This window comes from Triturus cristatus, chromosome 3_1, assembly GCF_964204655.1.
Source record: "Triturus cristatus chromosome 3_1, aTriCri1.1, whole genome shotgun sequence".
NCBI lineage: Eukaryota > Metazoa > Chordata > Amphibia > Caudata > Salamandridae > Triturus > Triturus cristatus.
In genome coordinates, this window is record NC_140583.1 from 212,957,400 (window position 1) to 212,978,010 (window position 20,611).

General features: G+C 43.2%; 1 protein-coding gene and 1 pseudogene across 3 annotated transcripts in view; one reads left to right on the forward strand and one right to left on the reverse strand.

Moving 5' to 3' along the window:
- Window positions 1-20,611, forward strand: part of SCAPER (S-phase cyclin A associated protein in the ER) — a 3,109,515-nt gene that overhangs the window by 564,675 nt on the left and 2,524,229 nt on the right. The window lies entirely within an intron of this gene.
- On the reverse strand, window positions 735-14,924 carry LOC146859942 (uncharacterized; annotated as a pseudogene).

Here is a 20,611-nt window from a genome sequence, read left to right on the forward strand (position 1 = left end):
GATAGCTGATTGTTATAGATACATTGTTGTTAAGTGTGGATTTTATTGGAATGTGCATCTTATGTTGTATGTATGTTCGCTACATACATTATTACAAGAGTGCCGATTTGCTTTATCTGCAACGACGGTTCAAATAAACCACCTTTTTGTACCAGATTCTGCTGACCTCAGCATTGCATTCTCTTAACAGAGATTTGAAGTTTCAGCATCAAAATGCTTCTCAGATTGTCGTTTCATACTGTGTTTTAACTGTAGGTGGCACTGGTGTTTTTCTGTTTTTCCACATTTTCTATTCACGTGTACAAAGTCTAAGTTAGCTATTGTACCCTTTCTGGTGAAAAAGCAGTCCAAGGAAGTAAGCTATTGAGATTGAAGGCTGAAAACAAACAGTGCCTGGCTGCATGCCGCTTAGATGTGGTTTTCTTTTTTAGATAACCACCTTTAAAGGCTGTATCGCTATTAGTTCAGTGCATTGCTGAGTTATTTCACCGAGTAGCAGGTATGCTTCGTTCGCTCATTGTCCAAAGTAACTGTAAATATAAACATGTCTTGTAAACCGTGAATTTGATCATTAATAAGCAATACTACGCGAATTTAACATTTCTGCAATTGCAAACTATCCAATAGGACTTTGGAATGCAGGTCTGCACACTGTCATGTACCACAGAGTGAGCCCTTGAATTTCAAAATGTACACGGCATCTTCGAGAAGTAAACTTTGAAGTAAATTGATAATTACTTACGATCTCTAGATGAGATGATGCCGCAATCTACATTGAACAGAGCTTGATATGGTACATCTAGGGCGCTGACATCCTTAGCCTAAAGTTTGGAAGACCATGAAAAGCAATCAAGATGAGCTAGGAGATGGAAAGTGTGGACTTAAGGCTAGGAGTGGGCAGAATTTGCGTAGTCGTGCTACGAAAAGCTCCGCGAAACAGTAAAAAATCTCTGCAAGCACGCAAAAGTTCAGCGAACATGCGGAATTGCTTGTTCTGCCCCTTCGCGATGCTTTTTTCTTGTTCGCAACCGCTGTTTGCATGCTCGGGGAGAAATATCTCGCAAACACGCATTTTGAAAGTGCGAACAAGCAAATTCCACGAAGCCGCGGATCGCAGAATTTTTGGCAATTCCGCGTTCTCCGCGGAACGCAAAATTACCCAAATTCCGCCAGCGGAACGGAATTTACCACCCAGGCCTCCTTAAGGCCAGAGCTCGCTACTTTCTGTGATACTAGGCACATTTCTCAATCTCCCTGTATGAAAAAGATTAATCTGATGCTTATGTAAAGCTCTGCTCTTGGGCTAAGTTCGCGATATATAATACAGCAAAAATACAACTAAATAATACGAGTCATAATAGTTTTAATGCCCAGGATGGCTATTCCTAACAACCTTATTTACAGCAAATCTATGACTTTCCCACACAGTTGGCCAACAGAACTTGCTTTGTCTGATTCGCTGGATTTGCAAATACGTGGTACAGTATGGGGGTGACCGGTGACTATGAAGAGTGCGCAAAACCGAAGTCTTATCAACTTGCAGGGTAGGCCATTGAGTTCAGGGCTCTCTGCTGAAATATGCGGTGTTCTGCAGGACATGCATTTGAATCCCAACAAGCCTGAATCAACTTTCCAAAGGACCAGCAAATTTGGTAACAGTTAACACCTTCTGTTTACAGTAAATAGAGGTGCGTTGGGAGAGCATACAGAATGTAATTTTTTTTATAAGTCATAATTGATGAAAATGGGTACAAAAGTGCTTTCTAAAATTGGATGTATTCTGTGGAAGCGCCACACAAACGTCTAGGAAAAAAATATCTTGAGAAAATAAATGATAGGGGAATAAAAAACGGTAAGACTGCATGGCAAGATGATATCCCAAAATTAACCGATGGCGACTGGGCGGAGGCTATAGCTAGTCCCAGAGGTGCCGCGGTGTCCTCTAGTTACCGACTCATTCAATTTAAATATGTTCACTGCGTCTATCATACACGCCTTTGCCTCTGGAAGAAGGGAGTCCTTACATCCCCTCAATGATTACATTGCGACAAGAAAGAAGTGTTCTTTCTTTCACACTGTATGGAGTTGCGTTGCACGGTAAACATCCATTAGTACGCGGCTGTTACACCGCGTACCATTATTTCGCAAGCGTTACAACGCATGCGATGTTACAACGCGTAGCCTTTACTACGCAACTTGATACATCGCATGCGTTGTAACGCTTGTAAGTAAAGGCTATCCACATCATTGTGTGGAAACGGACGCTCTTCAGTTTCATCACGACGACGTGCAACACTGACGATGCAGAAAGCAGAGAAGACAGGAACCGAGGAGAGAGAGTTGGGAGGGGCTGTGTAGTATTTAAGGGTTTAGGGTAGGGGCAGGGTCGTGCAGGGGGTAGTCTTTGGTTTAAGGGTAGTGTAGTTGTGTTTGTGTAGAGTAGTGTATTTGGGTTTAGGGTAGTGTCTGGGGTCTTGAGTAGGGACAGGAATGGGGTAGGGGCAGTGTCGTGCTAGGGGTAGTGTTTTAGGGTTTAGGGTAGTGTTGTGGTAGTGTAGGGTAGTGTTTTAGGGTTTAGGGTATTGTCAGAGGGTCGTGCAGGGTAGTGTTTCAGTGTAGGGACAGTCTTCGGGGTAGGGGCAGGGTCGTGATGGGGTAGTGTTTTAGGTTTTAGGGTAGTGTTGTGGTGTTAGTGTAGGGTAGTGTTTTAGGGTTTAGAGTAGTGTTGTGAGTGTAGTGTAGGGTAGTTTTTTAGGGTTTAGGGTAGTGTCGGGGGGTCGTACAGGGTAGTGTTCAAGTGTAGGGACAGTCTTGGGGGTAGGGTCGTGATGGGGGTAGTGGTTTAGGGTAGTGTCGGGAGGTCGTGCAGGGTAGTGTTTCAGTGTAGGGACCGTCTTGGGGGTAGGGGCAGTGTCGTGCTGGTGGTAGTGATTTTAGGGTTTAGGGTAGTGTTGTTGTGTTTGTGTAGTGTAGGGTAGTGGTTTAGGGTATTGTCGGGGGTGCGTGCAGGGTAGTGTTTGAGTGTGGGGAGCAGGAGGGTCGTGCAGGGGGTAATGATTTAGGGTAGTGTTGTGGTGTTTGTGTAGTTTATGGTAGAGTATTAGGGTTTAGGGTTGTGTCGGAGGTGCGTGCAGGGTAGTGTTTGAGTGTAGGGAGCGGGAGGGTCGTGTAGGGGGTAGTGATTTAGAGTTTAGGGTAGTGTTGTGGTGTTTGTGTAGTTTACAGTAGTGTTTTAGGGTTTAGGGTAGTGTCGGGCGTGCGTGCAGGTTAGTGTTTGAGTGTAGGGAGCGGGCTGGGGGAACTGGGATGGTTGTCCAGGGGGTAGTGATTTAGGGTTTAGGGTAGTGTAGTGGTGTTTGAGTAGTGTAGGGTAGTGTAGTGTTTGAGGGTTTGGGAAGTGTTTTAGAGTTTATGATGTGTAGGGTAGTGTATTTGTATTTTAGTATTTAGTGTAGTGTTGGGGGTTTTTTTACATTCAAAAAAGGGGTTATGAAAAATAAGCGGAGTAAATGTCTGTTTTTATTACTAGGCAAGTTTTTAGTAAGCTTACATTAATTAACACTTGCAATGTAAAGGTATGCAAATTAAAAACATGCATAGCAACGATATTTGCCAAGTAAAAACATTGAAGTAAAAAGCTGCGAAGTAATAGTATGCGAAATGAGTCATATTCGCGTTGCACTACAACCCTTCTGGCGTAGAGCTCTGACCTGCCTTAGGAGAAATGACTTCAGAACAAGATTGTCGAGAACCGGTAGAAGAGTAGCATCGGAAACAGCAAAAACCACCAGACACCAGATCCTCCGCTTCTGAAATGTTATTGCTGGTCTCAAATGCCCAATTGTATGTCATTTTTAGGTCGGCCTGAGCCAGCGTTGCTCTGGTGATGATCTGTTGTAGTTCAGTACGGGAGAGAAGCCACGCCTACTCCTCCGCCTATATTTTTAATTGGCTTGTGTCTTTGTCCTTCCTAAATGCTGTCTTCTGATTCCTAAATAGGCTTGTTAGTCCTTCCTTAGTACAGCCATTTCGTCATTTGGAACCTCCCATTGCTACTGGCCCCTTCACTTGATTGTTACACATTACTGTACTATTTTCTTTATTTAGATTCTCCCACATTAGTCACATGGACGTGCTATGTTTATGTGTGCCATGCTTACTCTCACTTTAACCAGGACCGCTTATCAGCTTTCTGCTCCTCATGACCAGGACGCCATGCTCAAGGTTACAGGCCGGCTTTCATGTAAACAACAACCCGGGCAATTTATTTTTTACAGAAAGGCGCATAACTCGTTTGATTTTTAATTTACATTAAATAATGTAGGCTGTGCGTCTTATTTATTTACATTTTTATTAGTTATGCACACTTTTACCAGGCCGAGACTCGAACCGGCTTCTCCAGATCCAAAGTCGGCAGCTCTAAAGGTCCTGCCACAGCATCTCCTCCCCTTATGCTGGGAATGGGCGTCAGTCTATTTAGCTGCGACTACGCTGATTTATGTTATTCTCTCGCTTGGAGCGAGCTGCCGGCAGCAAAGCCTGCTTCCAGGGGCTGCCCTCGTTTCCATTGTGACATGCTCTCACCCATCCATTCAAACCAAACTGTAGTTTCCTTAAAGGGCCCTGGGGGCGGGGCCATCCGCCAACAAATGTAAATCGTTTGATTTTTCTATTTGATTAGTCTCCCTTTCTGTTCATCAACTTTATTGTGTAAAATTAACTTTATCACTTGTTTTAATGGGGCAGTCACTGCAGTTCGATGTACACCACAACACCGAAGAGCCATGGTTGGATCTAATGCACATGGGACAAACATATAAAGGGCTCCGTGCCTGCACACCTACTGCATGCAATTAAAACGAAATAATGGAATTATTCCTGTGCAGTGCTAATGAGTCTTTCAGTGCGTGAGTGTTTTACCTAATGTTAAATGAGTAGTAGACGTTAGATAGATGGGCGGCTAAATAGATGACTTAGTAAATGAGTACTTAGAAGGTTGAATGTGTGTGCAAGTGACTCGGGAATGGTCGTGAGATTAGATAGACGGATGGATGTTGAGAGATATGGATGAATCAGCAGGTTTGTGTATGGATGTATTGATGGATGTGTGAGAGTTTACATAAATAAGTGGTGCGCATGTCCAGAATTTGTGGTGGGTTGGAGCATCCAAGAGTGATTTGGCTGGATGGGTCAATGAGTGGATGGATGCATCACTGAGTATATGGCTGGATGGATAAATGCAGGTGTGCCGAGTGCCTGGCTGAATGAATGAATGGATGGAGGATCATGAACGAGTGATTGGTAGAGGGATGAGTGGTTTGATGTGTGAGACGAACGATGGAGAGACAGAAGGGAAGACGGACTTAATCATCTCTTCATGCTAATGGTTGTGTTGTGTAACTCTAGGGTTAAACCATCCACAGTGATACCGCACACATGTACCTACCACAAGGTTGCCGACTAGATTTCATCTGTATTGGTTGAAAAGAATAGCTCCTTTTAAACATTTAAACATTTTTTATATTGTTACAACGTCAAGCTTTCACTTATTATGCTTATGGGTGTGCCTGTTTTTGAGGAAAGGGAGTTGGTGAATCTGCTGAAAAAAGCTATTTTGTTTTAAAATATCGTTATTGGAGGTATATAAGAACACCAAATGTAACCGCCCTAGAAACATGCTCTGATTACATCACATGGAGACAGAACCTGTGCACGTAAAGGCAAGGAGTAATTCTGGTCATAAAAGTAGCATGAACTGCTAAGACTTCAATTAATTTTGACTGGTGTTTTTGATGGTTTCATATTTGTAGAAAATGATTGAATATCAATGGAAGAGCAAAGTTAAAACAGAATAAGGTGTGAACGAATTCACATTTTCTAAACCAATAATAATGCACAGGTTTACAGAATTCCAAACAAGCGAATGCATTTATATGACGCAATAGTATACAGTGTACCTGAAACTGCATCATAATTGTTTAAGTATACTACGTCTGAAGGGCATGCACACGTTTCGTACTTTGTTTATAATTTAAAATCTGAGGCTTAAAAATGATTTTTTTTTATTTCTGATAATCTAATCTACTTGACTTCTATTTTAAGTGTATGCAGAGGCCAGCCCGGAAGCCGTCAGCCACTGTACAATGCCATGTATGCCCAGACTTTGCAGGTGTAACATCTTTCTGCATTTATAGCCAATAGGGCGGAACAGTCACATACTGACCTCCATTGTTTATGCTTTCATATGTTATGGACTCGGCTGCACACTGCGTACCTCTGTCAATTCCCCCCTGCGCCATCTTGTTAGTTCCGTTTTTCCCTCGTATCCCTCTGTGTTGGTGCTTTACATCGTGTTAACATTTGTATAGTGCGTTCTGTTGCCAGATTTCGTTCTGTCCGGTCTATTTAATGAATTGACTGTTCTGTGTCGTGCCTCCCTATTAGTTTCATGAGAAGGACACTGTGTTCTTTGTTTGTATCTGTCCCTAAGTGCTTGTTTGCATTTTATTTTCAGAACATTACATGTTGGCTCTCGTGCATGAAACAACCTGCAGATAGGAAGAATAAAATACAGATGATTAAAAAGTAGTTGTTATAACCATCTCGACGTGCAGAGCGTTGGTAGCTCTGCGCTGAGATGCTACACGAGTTCCTGGGAGCCTCGACAGAGTGCCCAAGGACATGCCAGAAGTGCCTCTTGTTGCCCCCTGCACTGCAGGCTCACACTTCTTTCCCGCAGTTTTGCTGGGTGTTCTATTGCAGATGGCGGGGTGTTGCCAGCCTCACTGTTTTGGCAACAGTGGTGCATACTGATGTACATTTTTGCAAATGATGCACCAGGTGAGCAAAGCTGGTGGTCTCTGCCATCCTGGCACACTTTCCTCATCACACAGGGATGCCTTCTTGGTATCGGCTCAGCGGTGCATACGCGCACACCAATGTTTGCTGCACAGCACGTGAACACATTTCTGTCCCATCCAGTGCTTTAAATGGGCTACAACATTTCAGCAAACAGACAAGTGCATCCTGTGATTACAGGAGATTACAACCTCACTCCTGCCGGCTTTTTTGGCCTTCATACCCTATTGTGGCAGAAATGGCAGTGATGTCACTGACCATGTCATGAGTGATGTAATATGTGACGTCATCAGCAGTGCATTGCGGGGGCGCAAGTTATGGTTAGCTGAACTAACTATAACGGGGGAATTTCTAGGGTTTTGTACGAGGGAAATGTCCAGCTAACTATAACGCCCCTGAAACCTATGTTTCTTTAGTGAATTTCTAAGGTTTTTTAAATGCCAATTCCTAACTATAACGTGCATGAAACCTATGGTTTTCTCAGTGAATTTCAAAGGTTTTTTAAATGCTAATTCTTATCTATAACTTATCTCTAAAGCTATGATGTTTAATGATTTTCATTGGATTTCTAAATTTTTCTATTTCAGTGTGTCAATTCCTTTAATTGTTTTTTTAAATACTTTTTTATCACCATTTTTTAGGTCTCGCCTGAGACAGCGCTTTAGCGCTGCTCTGGCGAGACTTATAGTATGCGAGTTTTGGATGTGCAAACAGTGGCTTTTCAGGCCTCCAAATACAGTGCATGTGCGTCGGCCGGGCGCGCGCACCATTTGGAGGCCTGAGAGCACTCGTTTGCTTTCACTTTCGAGGGCCGCACGGCCGCTTTGATGTGATCGCGATTACTTTCACACACGCACATGCCCTACCACGGTCAGTCATTCCCTCGTGAGTTTAGCAGAGTGCACTTATGGATGTTTAGTGTATTAATATACTAAGCATCCTGCCTTTAGCTTTGCCTTTTGCGACGCTGCTGGTTTACAGTTTTTGCAGGCATACACAGCACACTGTCTCCACTTGCAATAACCTTCGGTTCTCCATAAGCCAAAGTTTTACACAAATGTAATGAAGCCCTCAGGCGCTCTCATTAACATCAATTAACAAGTCGTTGTGACAAAGCTTTACAGGAACCAGACCAGCGACGCCACGTCAGCAGCAGGCAGACACAGCACACCGCCTACTACACTTTCTCTACCATCCTCCTCTCCCGTCCGTGGTTTGCTTCCTTCCAATATGGCCATATCTCCGCACACAACGTAAAGTACTTTCTCTAACATCCTCCACTTTCCTGTTCCCTTTCTCTCTCTTAAAACCCCTATTTACCCTCAAACTGCTTTTTTTTTTAATGAACAAAAAAAATGAAGTTTTCCTTTGTTCCACGTCTCACCTCAACTAAAGCGGGCATACACAAAAACGCGACTTGCACGTTTAAAATTACCATGGCCATACGAGCCAGAGGCCTTGTTTTGTGACTGTATTTGACTTTATATAAACTTAATTCCTGGTACGTCATTGCAAATGTATACTGCCCCAAGGTTTTACTCTCCTAGAGTAATGCTGGCTACTTTCTTCTGGAAAGGATTGTAAGGAGGGAACTTGCAGCAGAGATGTGGAGTGGAAAGACAGCCAACATGCAAAGATTTGTGCATGCCTTTTCAACCGGTCGAGATGAGTGAATTTCGGGAAATATTAATACTTAAATATATTTACTTTCGAGTCTCTTTATTTGGTTTTATAGATGGGATAGTATATATTCGTCCGGAGGCCTTTATCTGAACATCCGTCATGTATCGCATAAGCAATTAACAGTTTTGAAGCTGGGGGGTCGCGGTCGCGTGGGGGGGGGGCAAACCAAGGCTAACCTCTCCCTACCCCAATCATGAATAACAGAAAGCAGAATGTACCGGCCCAGGCGAGAGGCCAAGAGCCTGATTACAGTAAGTGGCCCATGTCAGATGTGATAATTATGTCATCCGATGAAATCCGACACAGATGTTTGGAATTTTCACCTGTTTCAACTTTTTGGGGAATGCACTCTCTCCACCCTCGCTCATTTCTTTACTGCCCTTCTCTACCCGGACACTCTCGCTCCCCTCCACCACCCACTCCTCTGTGATCTCCCCCTCCCCTCTCTGTTCTAGATATCTCCTCCACTCTCTTCCTTTCAGAGCTGTCTTTATCCACATCTCATCCACCCAGAGATCTCGCACCCCTCCTGCACTCCTCCCTCTGTGCTCGGTGTCCCCTCCACCTCTCAGAGCTCTCACTGACCCTCCGCTTGTTGTACTGGTTACCGTGGTACATAGAGGCGGCTCTGTTTATTAATAAACGATGCACTGGGTTCCACACCAGGTACTATTTTCATGATTACAAGAATTTTCACACACATTGCACCCCGTGCAGCGCGGGGGCGCCAGCTCTGTTTTCTACACAACCAGAGGGCACATGTGTGATTGGCATACTGCCAGCACACGGGCAAACGTAACACATCTCAGAATGGCATTCTCTTGTTACCTGATGTAACGCAATACGCAGTACAGGTGTGAACAAGTGTGTGTTTTATTTATGGCGCTGCGCTATCAGCGGAAACAGCGCTAACTAGAAATACAACAACTGTCATGTAGATTGTGCGACCTGGGTGTCACGGGGGTTAAATATAGAGCACTATTTATGGCCGTCTACAACAGAGTGGAAAAATCCCTTCTTCTCCGTGTTCTGTTTTCGATGGAATGGAAGGACAAGCATTTGCAATGCAATAGGTCTCGCAGTTATACGAGTTTAAGCGATTGGCATTATAAATGACAGTGCCTTTTATTTATGTTTTAAAAAAACCAAACTTAAATAAAAGGCATTGTCATTTACAATGCCAATAGCTCAAACTCCTATAAATGCGAGACCTATTGAATTGCAAATGCTTGTTTAACTTATTTTTTCAATTAATTCTTTTAAAATTAAAAAATATTTAGTGTGACGCAACTGGTCTTTCAGATTTGGAGGCAGGCGCTGCGGAAGATGGGTTGGTGGAATCGCCTCACGGGGGAGACTCCGCTCTGGAGAAACGGGGGTTTGCTGCAGCTGGCGGCCCTCCCCGGATTTCGGGACTGGGATGCGATAGGGATTTCCACCCTGGGTGACGTTATGAGGGGCCCATTCTGAAATCCTTCCAGGAGCTCCAGAAGGACTTTCATATGCCGCGTACCCAATTCTTTAAATACTTGCAGTTCCGGCATGCTCTTTCCCCCAGTCTGGTGGGTCTTGAGGAGTTGGACGATTTTAGTCCAATTGAGGCGAACGTGTTCATGGGGGACCTACGAGACCACAAGATTTCGAGAATTTATCAGTCCCTGGTAACTCACTGCTCCCCGTCGTTGCAGCATCTCCGTGAGGTTTGGGAGGGGGATGTGGGTCAGCTGGAGGAGGAGGACTGACGGAGGCTCTGGCCTCGCCGCGCGGGGCGGCTGTTGCTATGAGCCTTCGGCTCATCCAGTTTAAGTATCTGCACAGAGTCTATTTCACTAGAGTTAGGTTGTATAAGGCGGGCCTGGTGGCCTCTCCGCATTGCCTCCGTTGCCTGAATGCAGAGGGGACGCTGCTACACACGATATGGGACTGCCCTGTGTTAACTAGGTTCTGGCGGGGGGTCTTGACCTGTCTGTCAGAGGTGCTGGGTTGGGATCTCCCACGGTCCCCCAAACTGGTGCTCTTGCATGTGATGGAGGATATAGGGGGCAATGTCTATAAGCGCCATCTGATGCTCCTGGGTTTTACTCTAGCCAAGCGAGATATAGCGAGGGCGTGGAAGGCGACAGCTGCACCTTCACTATCTGTCTGGAAGACCGGTCTCGATTTTTGTATGGGACTGGAGGCCCCCATCTATGTGGCACGGGGCTGCCCCCGTAAACATGATAAAATATGGAAGCGCTGGGCGGACTACAGGGGACTGGACTTAGAGCCCATATTGGAGGAATAGTTGGGTGGGTGGTGGACCATCTCCCTCTAGCTTTAAAGAGGCATGGCACACTGGAGTACCAGGCACAGCCGGGTCTGGGGGGTATGGGTCATGGACGGAACAGAATAGTAGTCGTGCATAGATCTGCTGCCTTGACTGGATGGACAGTGCGATGGGTGGGGGAGTGGGGTGGGGTGTGGTGTTATGTTTTTTTAAGGGAGGGGACTGCTTTGGTTCTGCATGTCTCTTTTGTAGTCTGTATACGATACTTCATGAGAAAAATGTCAAAACTGGTATGTTGTCTTTTGATATGGTTGAAGTCTCTGGGTCACAGAGCTTCGCTGGATGTGTCTTTGACGAATAAAATTTGTTTATAAAAAAAAATATATATATTGTTTTTGTTTTTATTGTAAAAAAATGTAAACTATTTTTTAATATTTTCTAAAATATTTTTTAAACTATATTTTCAAAACTATCTTTTATATTTTTTTTCCATTTTTTGGGATTCGCGCATCCTAAGCGCACCGTTCTTGATCCCTGCGCGAAAGCATCCACGTACGGTGTGCTTTGTGTACGTATTTTCATGCACGATTGCTATGCGACCGGTACGCGACTCCAAGCCTATACGCGACACGTACGAGCACGTTACGTGACGCTTGCGCGCTTCCACGATACGTCCTATGCGTCATGTTTATTTCCCAAAAATTGCAGTTTTTTTCCTTTGGAGTCGCGCACCCAACCAATGTTCCCTCTAATTTATTTCCTCTGTGTGCTGCAGTGGACGGTCTCTGTGCGCTGCAACCATGTCTATGTGCACCAGGAAACAGACCGCGCGCGTGTGCAGCACCAAATGTCACTCCAAACATTTACTTAAACTGAAAAGATGGTGCATTTTCACACATACAGCTCCACGTTAAGGGTCTTAAAGTCGGTTTGCAAATTGGATAAACACGCCATGACTTGAATTGGTTACACAGGCAAGGCAAGTACACTTCAGGTTTAGAAAAGCACAAGACTCCAACTGTGGTACCATCATAAGATTTTACTAAATATTCTTAACTGGAGCACTGTTCATTGGGTGGGAAAATGTTGAGAGCCTATACAATATCACATATGCACAATAAGTTATAAAATTACATAACATATTTACAATTTGATGAGTAATGTTGGGTTATCCCGCCAGAGATAGTTTGTAAAACTCTGACATCCAGGCAAACATGGACTGTGGGAGAGGGCCGTTCAGACATGTCAAGTGGCATCACTAGAGGGGTGACCGGGTTGCTTCTCACGGCGATCCTTGCTATTTTTCCAGTGCTGATAAACTCTATCGAGGTCAACTTTCCCATTCAAGAGGAAGGCCTTTGTCCTCATCAGCATATCCAAATGCTTCTGCTCTAGTCTATTCCTCAATTTACTCTTGATAGTATTCATGAGGCTGAATCCTCGTTCACAATCTGCACTAGATGCTTGAAATGTTGCGCAGACATCAACAAGCTAAGACACCACACTATACTGAGCAGCATTGCGTACAGTGAAATTCACCATGTCTTGAAAGATGGTAAATAACCCACCCTTTGCATTTTCTGCCACCACATATTTATAGTCTCTGTATTGTCGAACAACATCTTCTGGTGTTTCACAATCACCCAGGACCAAGACATTTTTATATTTTTCAATAAGTCTTTGTATATTCTCAGTCCCAAAATCAAAATGTGATTGTGTTGCTATTGCCTGAATTTCAAAACTTGCCCATTCTTTTAGTTCATCTTCAGGGAACCTTTTTTGCATGTGCTCACAAAGAAGGGAAACAAAAGACAAAATAGGCCCACTGTCAAACTCTTGCCTTTCCTTGTACAACACCATCAGAATTTTACATTGCTGCTACAAAAGACAGTGTCCTCCAAATACTGTTCCTTAATGTGGCCAATCTTTGCTCTTGCATACTGTACAGCTTCAACAGTGGTCAAAGAACTTTTTTGGAACAGTTGCACAGACGCAAATTCACTCAGAATGTCATTAAGTACTGCAAGTGAAATATGGTAGTTTGAGTCAGATAGCTTTTTGTAACAATATTTAGCAACTGGATCATTCTCCTCAACTTTCTCATGCTCAAAGTACTTAAGAACAGCCTCTTAATTCCGAATTAGTGCACCAACTGCAAAATGTCTTGAAAGCCACCGGACTTCATTCAATGGTCGAAAAGAGACAACTTCACAATCAGTGACCTATGCCATTTCATCCAGCTTGGACTTCCTCGCAGGAGATCTGGAGAACACAGTGTAGACAGTCTTTAATAATGTCTCCACCTCTTTAATCATTGGAACCCTCTTCCAGGCATCATCAAACCCCTAAATCTTCTCGATGAGCGACACAATGCTGCTCAACTAGATGGGGAATGGATTGTTTAAGGCGAGTAGCAACACCATTATTTTTACCCAGTATCACAGATGCACCATCGGATGTGAACATGACCATTTTCATGAGGTCCAGTTCATTGGCAGTGTAGAATTCTGTGACAGCAGTAGTGATAGCCGCAGCATTACAACTAGTCAGCTTCACTATGCCCCCAAACAGTGTTGTTGTGCTCTGTTGAGGTTACAGGTCGGAACTTGAAGTACAGGATGAGCATTTTTGTAACAGAAATATCTGTGCTCTCATCAATTATCAATGTGTCATACAAAGTGTTACGAAGTTCTGTCATACCTTCACAGTGTATCACGCTATTGATGGCCTCAAGGAACTCAAAGGCATAGTTCTTGCTCCTCCAGCTATCTGGTATCCTCACATATAAAGCTAGGTGGTCATGGATGTCTTGTACAGATAACATTGAAGTATTCATCTTGACTGCCAGCAACACGTTGTTGATGAGAATCTTGATCTCCTCAGGCAGGGATATTTGTCGTTCAACTACTTCCATTCTATTTGCTTTGTCAGTGGCAGTTTCTGGCAGCATTGCCCGCACTCCAAAACCAAACCTGGCAGCAGCACTTCTGTTTCTCAATATCACCATGCCAGACTCGTGAACTTTGCTAATTAGATGGTGTTTCAGGTAATCCAGTTTCCAGCCATCACTCCATTTCTAACCTGTAGAAAAGTCCCCAACAATCTTGGCTTCGGCGCATGCATTACAAATCAAGCCCACATCTGGACTGTATTGCAATAGTTCCCCAAAGTGCACGCGTACCTTGCTTCGTGATTTCTGTGTCTCAGCCTCCACAATTTCTTTCATCCACTCTTCCTTGAATACAAGGCAATATTTCTTCCTTTGTGGTGAAGCATCGCACTCTGCAGAAGGTACAGCTTTGCGCTTGAAAATATTTGTGATAACTGGGTTTAGCCTGCTATGCCACAAAGCCTGCAAAATAAAGGAACATGAATAAAGTTGATGCCTATGCTCATGATTGCAATCTGTCACATTGTACTGAGGCATCGCCGGCAAAACAAGTGTAATTACCTGGATTGTTCTGTTCACTGTCCTGCCCTTTCAAACTTAAATGTAGCACTGTCAGTAGAGCCTACAATAGAAGGAAAGATTGTTACAGCACATTGTGAATTTGTGATACAGCAAAATACCATGTGCACCATAAGGGAATTCCACCAAACAATTACCTGCTCTGCTTGTACTCCCGTATGCCTGTTCAAATGTGTGAGGTACGGTCTGCGAAACCTGCAACATAAGAAAACATGGATAAGGTATGTTGTTATACTACAATGTACACGATGCACCACATTTTAACTCTACCAAACAATAACCTGTTTGTTCTGCCTGTACTCACGTCTGCCTGTACAACTGTATTAGTAGCACGGTCTCACAAACCTGCAAAAGAAAAGGGGTGCAGATTGTGAATCTATTTACCCAGCACCTCCCCAATTCAATGTGGAACATAAACAGAATTACCTTGCCTTTGTGGGTACTCACGCCTCACCATTCAAATCCAAATACCTTATAGACTGCAAACCTGCAATTGAAGACAAGATGGTTAGCAAAGGCTCTAAGAGTTACAAACAATGAATGGGACTGGCCCAGATACTCCAATAGGAAAAATGACAAAATAGTTACCTGGGATACCAGTTTAGGCCAAATAGGCATGTGCCCATGTGCTTCTTTATTAGCATCCATTACGCTAAACTGGTCTACAAAACTGCATTGTGTGTTACACTTCTGTGATGCAGCTTATTCCCGGCATTCAGACTGCGCAAATGGTTGAGTTAGATGAACTAGGAAATTCACAGAGAGGACTGAGCAGCACTCCAGCCATCAAAAGATCCCACCTGATGATGATGCAGCAAGACCATGGGTACACGCCAATATTTTCCCAAGGTCCAAAAATATTTGGTTGTGGTGTGACAGAGGGCCGCACTGATACCTGCAGGGTAGTGGTCAGGGACTTGGGAGGTGTTAAGGTGGACTTTGAGAAATATGTACAATTAGTGGCTGAATTGCACAATGTGGTACCAGAAAACTTGAGATCAATACTGGCTTTTCCGCTTCACTTTGGCTGGATAACTTTGGAGATTGATGGAACTGCTGCAGAGAGATCGGAGTTTTGTCTAGTGGAAGTTTTGACTCAACGTAGCGGAGGAGGTCAAAATGCCTGATGCAAAGCAGGTGAACCACGCAGATCACAATTTGCATGCAATGTAAATAGATCACTGCTTCTGTCAGAGATCCCCTTTTGTTACTTACAGTATATAAGTTTAGATCCTAATATAGAAAGGTGAGCTATTAACTATCAAGGAGCAGCATGCAAACTGCAAGGTATAAATTAGAGCATTATGAATTCCACCCCCCAGTCTCATTATCCTAATGCTGCAAAAAGGTTTAACTTGGGTACAAATCAATTCTTATCAGTAAAGCCAATCCCCAACCATGCTGTTGCGTTTTAAATTCTCAGTGTGTGCTTCTTCAGACCAAGCACTTTTAAACTATACTGTCTACCAGTATGGATGACTTGTTCCTCCTACAACTTGTAGTCTCTGCCTGATGTAACATTTCCTGTACATTGATTTACACACAATGATTCAGTGTCTGTGTAATGTGTATGCGATGTAAAGTGGGGTGAGGTAGATTGGGGTAGATTGGGTGTATTGAAGTGTAATAGATTGGGGTGGAGTGGGGTAAAGTACTGTGGGGTAAGTGGTGTGGGGGGGAGTGGAGTGTCATGGCATTTTGTGGAGTGCCTTGGAGTGGAGTAGCATGTTGTACAGTGGACTGGCATAGAATGTAGTGGCGTGTCAGAGTGGAAGGGCATAGAGCGAAGTGGCGTATGCATGGTGTGGTAGCGCTCTACCATTACAGACAACACATTTTCAATTGAAATGAGCATTACATTTATACCGAAATATATGCTAGGGAAAACAATCCTACACCCTCTCCTCTTACGTGGATGCTCTTCAGGATTATCGCATACATTCTCTCACTTTGAAGTTAGAGAAAGAAAAGTAAACACCAAGCCCCCTCTGAAGAGAGTGCTTGACATTTGACCTCTGTCTTTGAATGCACAGCAAATGTGACCAGATAAGACCAAGATGTAAAGGCCTGTTTACAGAAAGTGAGTTTGTGGAAGAATACAGTAAACAACGTCTGGGCAACGGGAGGGACGAACTCAAGCTGGACAGCCTAAAGCAAATAAAGCCAACAAATTAAAAGCACGAAAATGTGAGTTACAAACCCCAAAGCCAACGGTAAGCAACAGGCAGAATGCATTCCTAGGTCTGCTTTCTGAATGTTTCCAAAATGTATTTTGCAAACCAGACAGCGCAAGGCTTTCGGCCAAAAAAAATGAAAGCTGGCAGGAAAACGACACATTGATGCAGGTAGGTAGGGACGAAGTTCAGTGAAAGACCAGGGGATGACAAGAATGGGCAACATTGCTACAAATGGGTAGGGAAGCAGTGCAGACACAGATCAGGGGGTAGCAGAAATGTAAAACCTTGGGGCAGGGAAGAATTTGTTTTTGCTGGGGTAGAGAACAAGAATGGGCAACATTGCTACAAGTGGGTAGGGAAGCAGTGCAGTCACATATCAGGAGGTGGCAGAAATGGAAAACCTTGGTGCAAGGGGGCAGGGAAGAAAAAAAAACTTGCTGGGGTAGAGAACAACGACAGCAGTGAAAGTGGCTGAGAAGGGCGCGTGGTTAGCACCGTGCACCCAGGCTACCGTTAAGCAATTCATTTTACACCTCAGGGTTTTGTTTATGGATTATATCTTATTGAGTAGATGCAATCCTTTTATGCAAAACCGACTACCATCAGAGTGGGTGAGGAAAGAGTATATTTGTAAGAGACCAGCTTGAATGTCACCTCAATGGCACAGTAGCCTACTTTACCTTAAACTATATTTCAGGAATGCAGAGATCCAGACATGGTAAGTTGATCTCCCAGGAACTAAGATGCCACAATAAGTTTTAAACTCCTGTTTAAGCCACCCTGGTATTTGTCAGTATTAATTATCTTTGTTAGTGAAATAATGACAAATGTATAAACTGACGTTTCCCATGTCCCCACTCTTCAGGCATGGGACTTGCAGCAGCATTGGGGGCAGTCACATATTGCTGAAGCAAGGTTACTTTACATGCTCTTGAGAAGTAGACAGTAGTTTGGGAGACAGTGTAATACCTCCCATGACTACCGAAGGTGTGTGCACACCTTACAGGGAACAGAGCTTGGGATTGATGCAGCCTTTGCAAGCAGACCAAAAGTGTATACTGTCTAATATCCAGCTAGGGTTTCATCACAATAGTCTGCGATGCACATGGAACATATCACCAAAAATGTTTTTTTGCAAACTCCTATGCAATTGCCATCTAATTATTTTACATAGCCAATAAATGATCGCCCTGATTATAAAAGAGGAAGCCATATTAGTTATTGGGAATGTTGATAGCTCCTCTTAAGACAATACCTTGCCAGAGGTCCAAATTGGCTGGCGTAGACCTGCATCAACATTTCACAGCATACTTTTTTCCTCAAAGTTTCATTAAGACCATTGTACGTTCAGTAGGTGAAATGTACCAATAGCATTATGGTCCTTCTTTCTTGGGCGATCCAGTTTATAAAAGTTATTTTCTTCATTAATGGGCCTCACTTCAGCAGATCTTTAACAACTGCAGTCTTCCTAGGGCCACTATGTCCTGCATAATTTGTTTACTTGCTGCAGTTCTCTTCTTAATAGATCGGGATTGCGGGGTAATTGTGTGCCTTTGTTAAAGTTTTGAGGTTAATTGCAGCTCACAGGGGCTCTGTGATTAACCTAAAAACTTTAACAAAGGTACGCAATCACCCCGCAGCCCCGATCGATTTAGAAAGGAAATGCAGCACGTTTACAACACGCGTGTGCTTTTTAGGTTAATCTGCCTTATTTGCAGACTTGCTCCATTGTTTTGTTAGTAAAGCGCAGCTTTGGGGGAGATTGTGTGCCCCTTCACGATCTGCGATTAATAGGAATACTTAAATAAAAGCACACAATCTGCCCACAGCCATGCTTTACTAACAAAACAATACAGCAAGTCTGCAAGCAAGGCAGATGAACCTGAAAATGCAGTGTTTTAAAACTTACTGTATTGTTTTGTTAGTAAAGCACGGCTGCGGGCAGATTGTGTGCTTTAGTCTAAGTATTCCTGATAATCGCAGCTCGTGAAGGGGGCTGCAATTAACATGAATACTTCAATAAAAAGCACACAATCTGCCCCACCAGTCATGCTTTACTGACAATACATTAAGTCTGCAAACAGTGCGTGTGCTTCTTAAGGTCAATCCAAAAGCACACGCAGTGTTTGCTTTGAGAAGGTCTTTGTCTCGCTGCTGGGGGGTGCTTTGGCAAGTAAGTGTGCAGAAATCACAGCAGCTTCATATAACGCACACATTTATGTCTGAGGTAACAGTGTTACCTCGGACATAAACGTGTGCGTTATATGAAGCTGCTGTGATTTCTGCATACTTACTTGCCAAAGTCTCCAGTGCTATCCAGTGGACTTTTATGGGATTTACGCCCTGAATAAAAGTCCCAAGAGAAGAATGATCGTGGAATTGCATTGGGAGCAACCCCTCGGGTCCTGGACAATATGATGAATCTCGAAGGCAGGATTTTTCCAGTCGTGCCGATTTGCTCGCCTGCAGCACCCCGAGGAGAAACTCCAGTTGCAGTGGCTTTTGGAAGGCTCCTAGCAGACTGGCAAAGCTCCTCAAGGAGATGCTTCGAATTCATGGATCACCTTTTCATCGCCAAGACAAAAGTGCCTACATCATAATGCCCAACTTACCTGCCGCTCCCGATTTTTTATTTTTTTTTTCGCCGCCCTACACAATCAGCTAATGCCCGTTTTTCACGCCGCTCGCCTTTTAAAAGCGGCAGCGCGAATACTCTTGGGTGTGCGCGCCACACATGGCACTGCGCGCTCGGGTGAATCGACGTGCGCGCGTGCCCGCGCGTTATTAGGAACAGTGCACCCAACGCGTTAGGATACGCGACTCCTAATTTTACCGTAACACTTATTTACCCATGTCTTCTTCCATTAATCTTTAGCTATACATATATTACAAATATTTATTTTTCAGAAAGACACATATGTCATCAGTGATGTAATATCTGACGTCATCAGCAGAGGATTGCGGTTGCGTGAGTTATAGTTGCCTGCAGTTACTATAACGGGGGAATTTCATTGGTTTTTTACGAGTGAAATGTCCAGCTAACTATAACATGTGTGAAACCTATGGTTTTTTAAGTGAATTTGCAATGTTTTTTAAATGCTAATTCGTAACTATAACGTGTGTGAAACCTATGGTTTTTTCAGTGAATATATATATATATATATATATATATATATATATATATATATATATATATATATATATATATATATAATTCACTGAAAAAACCATAGGTTTCAGACATGTTATAGTTAGCGGAAATTTTACTGATAAAAAACCAATGAAATTCCCCCGTTATAGTTAGTGCAGGCAACTATAACTCACGCGACCGCAATCCTCTGCTGATGCTAATACTGTATTTAGACACTTATTTGCCCATGTCTTCTTCCATACATTTTTAGCTATACATATATTACAAATATTTTTTTTTCATAAAGACACATATGTCATCAGCAGAGGATTGCGGTTGCGTGAGTTATAGTTGCCTGCACTAACTATAACGGGGGAATTTCATTGGTTTTTTACGAGTGAAATGTCCAGCTAACTATAACATGTGTGAAACCTATGGTTTTTTAAGTGAATTTGCAATGTTTTTTAAATGCTAATTCGTAACTATAACGTGTGTGAAACCTATGGTTTTTTCAGTGAATATATATATATATATATATATATATATATATATATATATATATATATATATATATATCAAGGCTCCAAGCTCACCCTTTGCTGCAGAACTCAGGACGGGTGCTCTCTCCTGCAGACGTGAAGGGTGAGTCACGTTTCCTATAACAGCTCCAAAAAGCAGGCCCAGCACTCACGGGACTCAAGTTGATTTTATTGCGAGCAAATGCATTTCGGCTTTCGCCTTCCTCAGTGCTCATGTTCAAAAGCGCCATCAAACCACATGACAAAATTGCAGGTTTAAATACTTTTCAGGTGATTTCATTGGGGGTGCTCAAATGAGTTGACAGCAACAAAGGACTGGCACAGTTCATACTTTGATTGGAGTTACTTTGGCAGCCATATCTTAGTGTGCATCTTAAATTCAAATGGTACTGACTTCGTTTTTTAAAGACATCAAGTTCATAAAGTCTCTGATAGACAATACAGGATTTCACTATTGCATATAGTAAAAACGAAACATTTTTCCTTTTT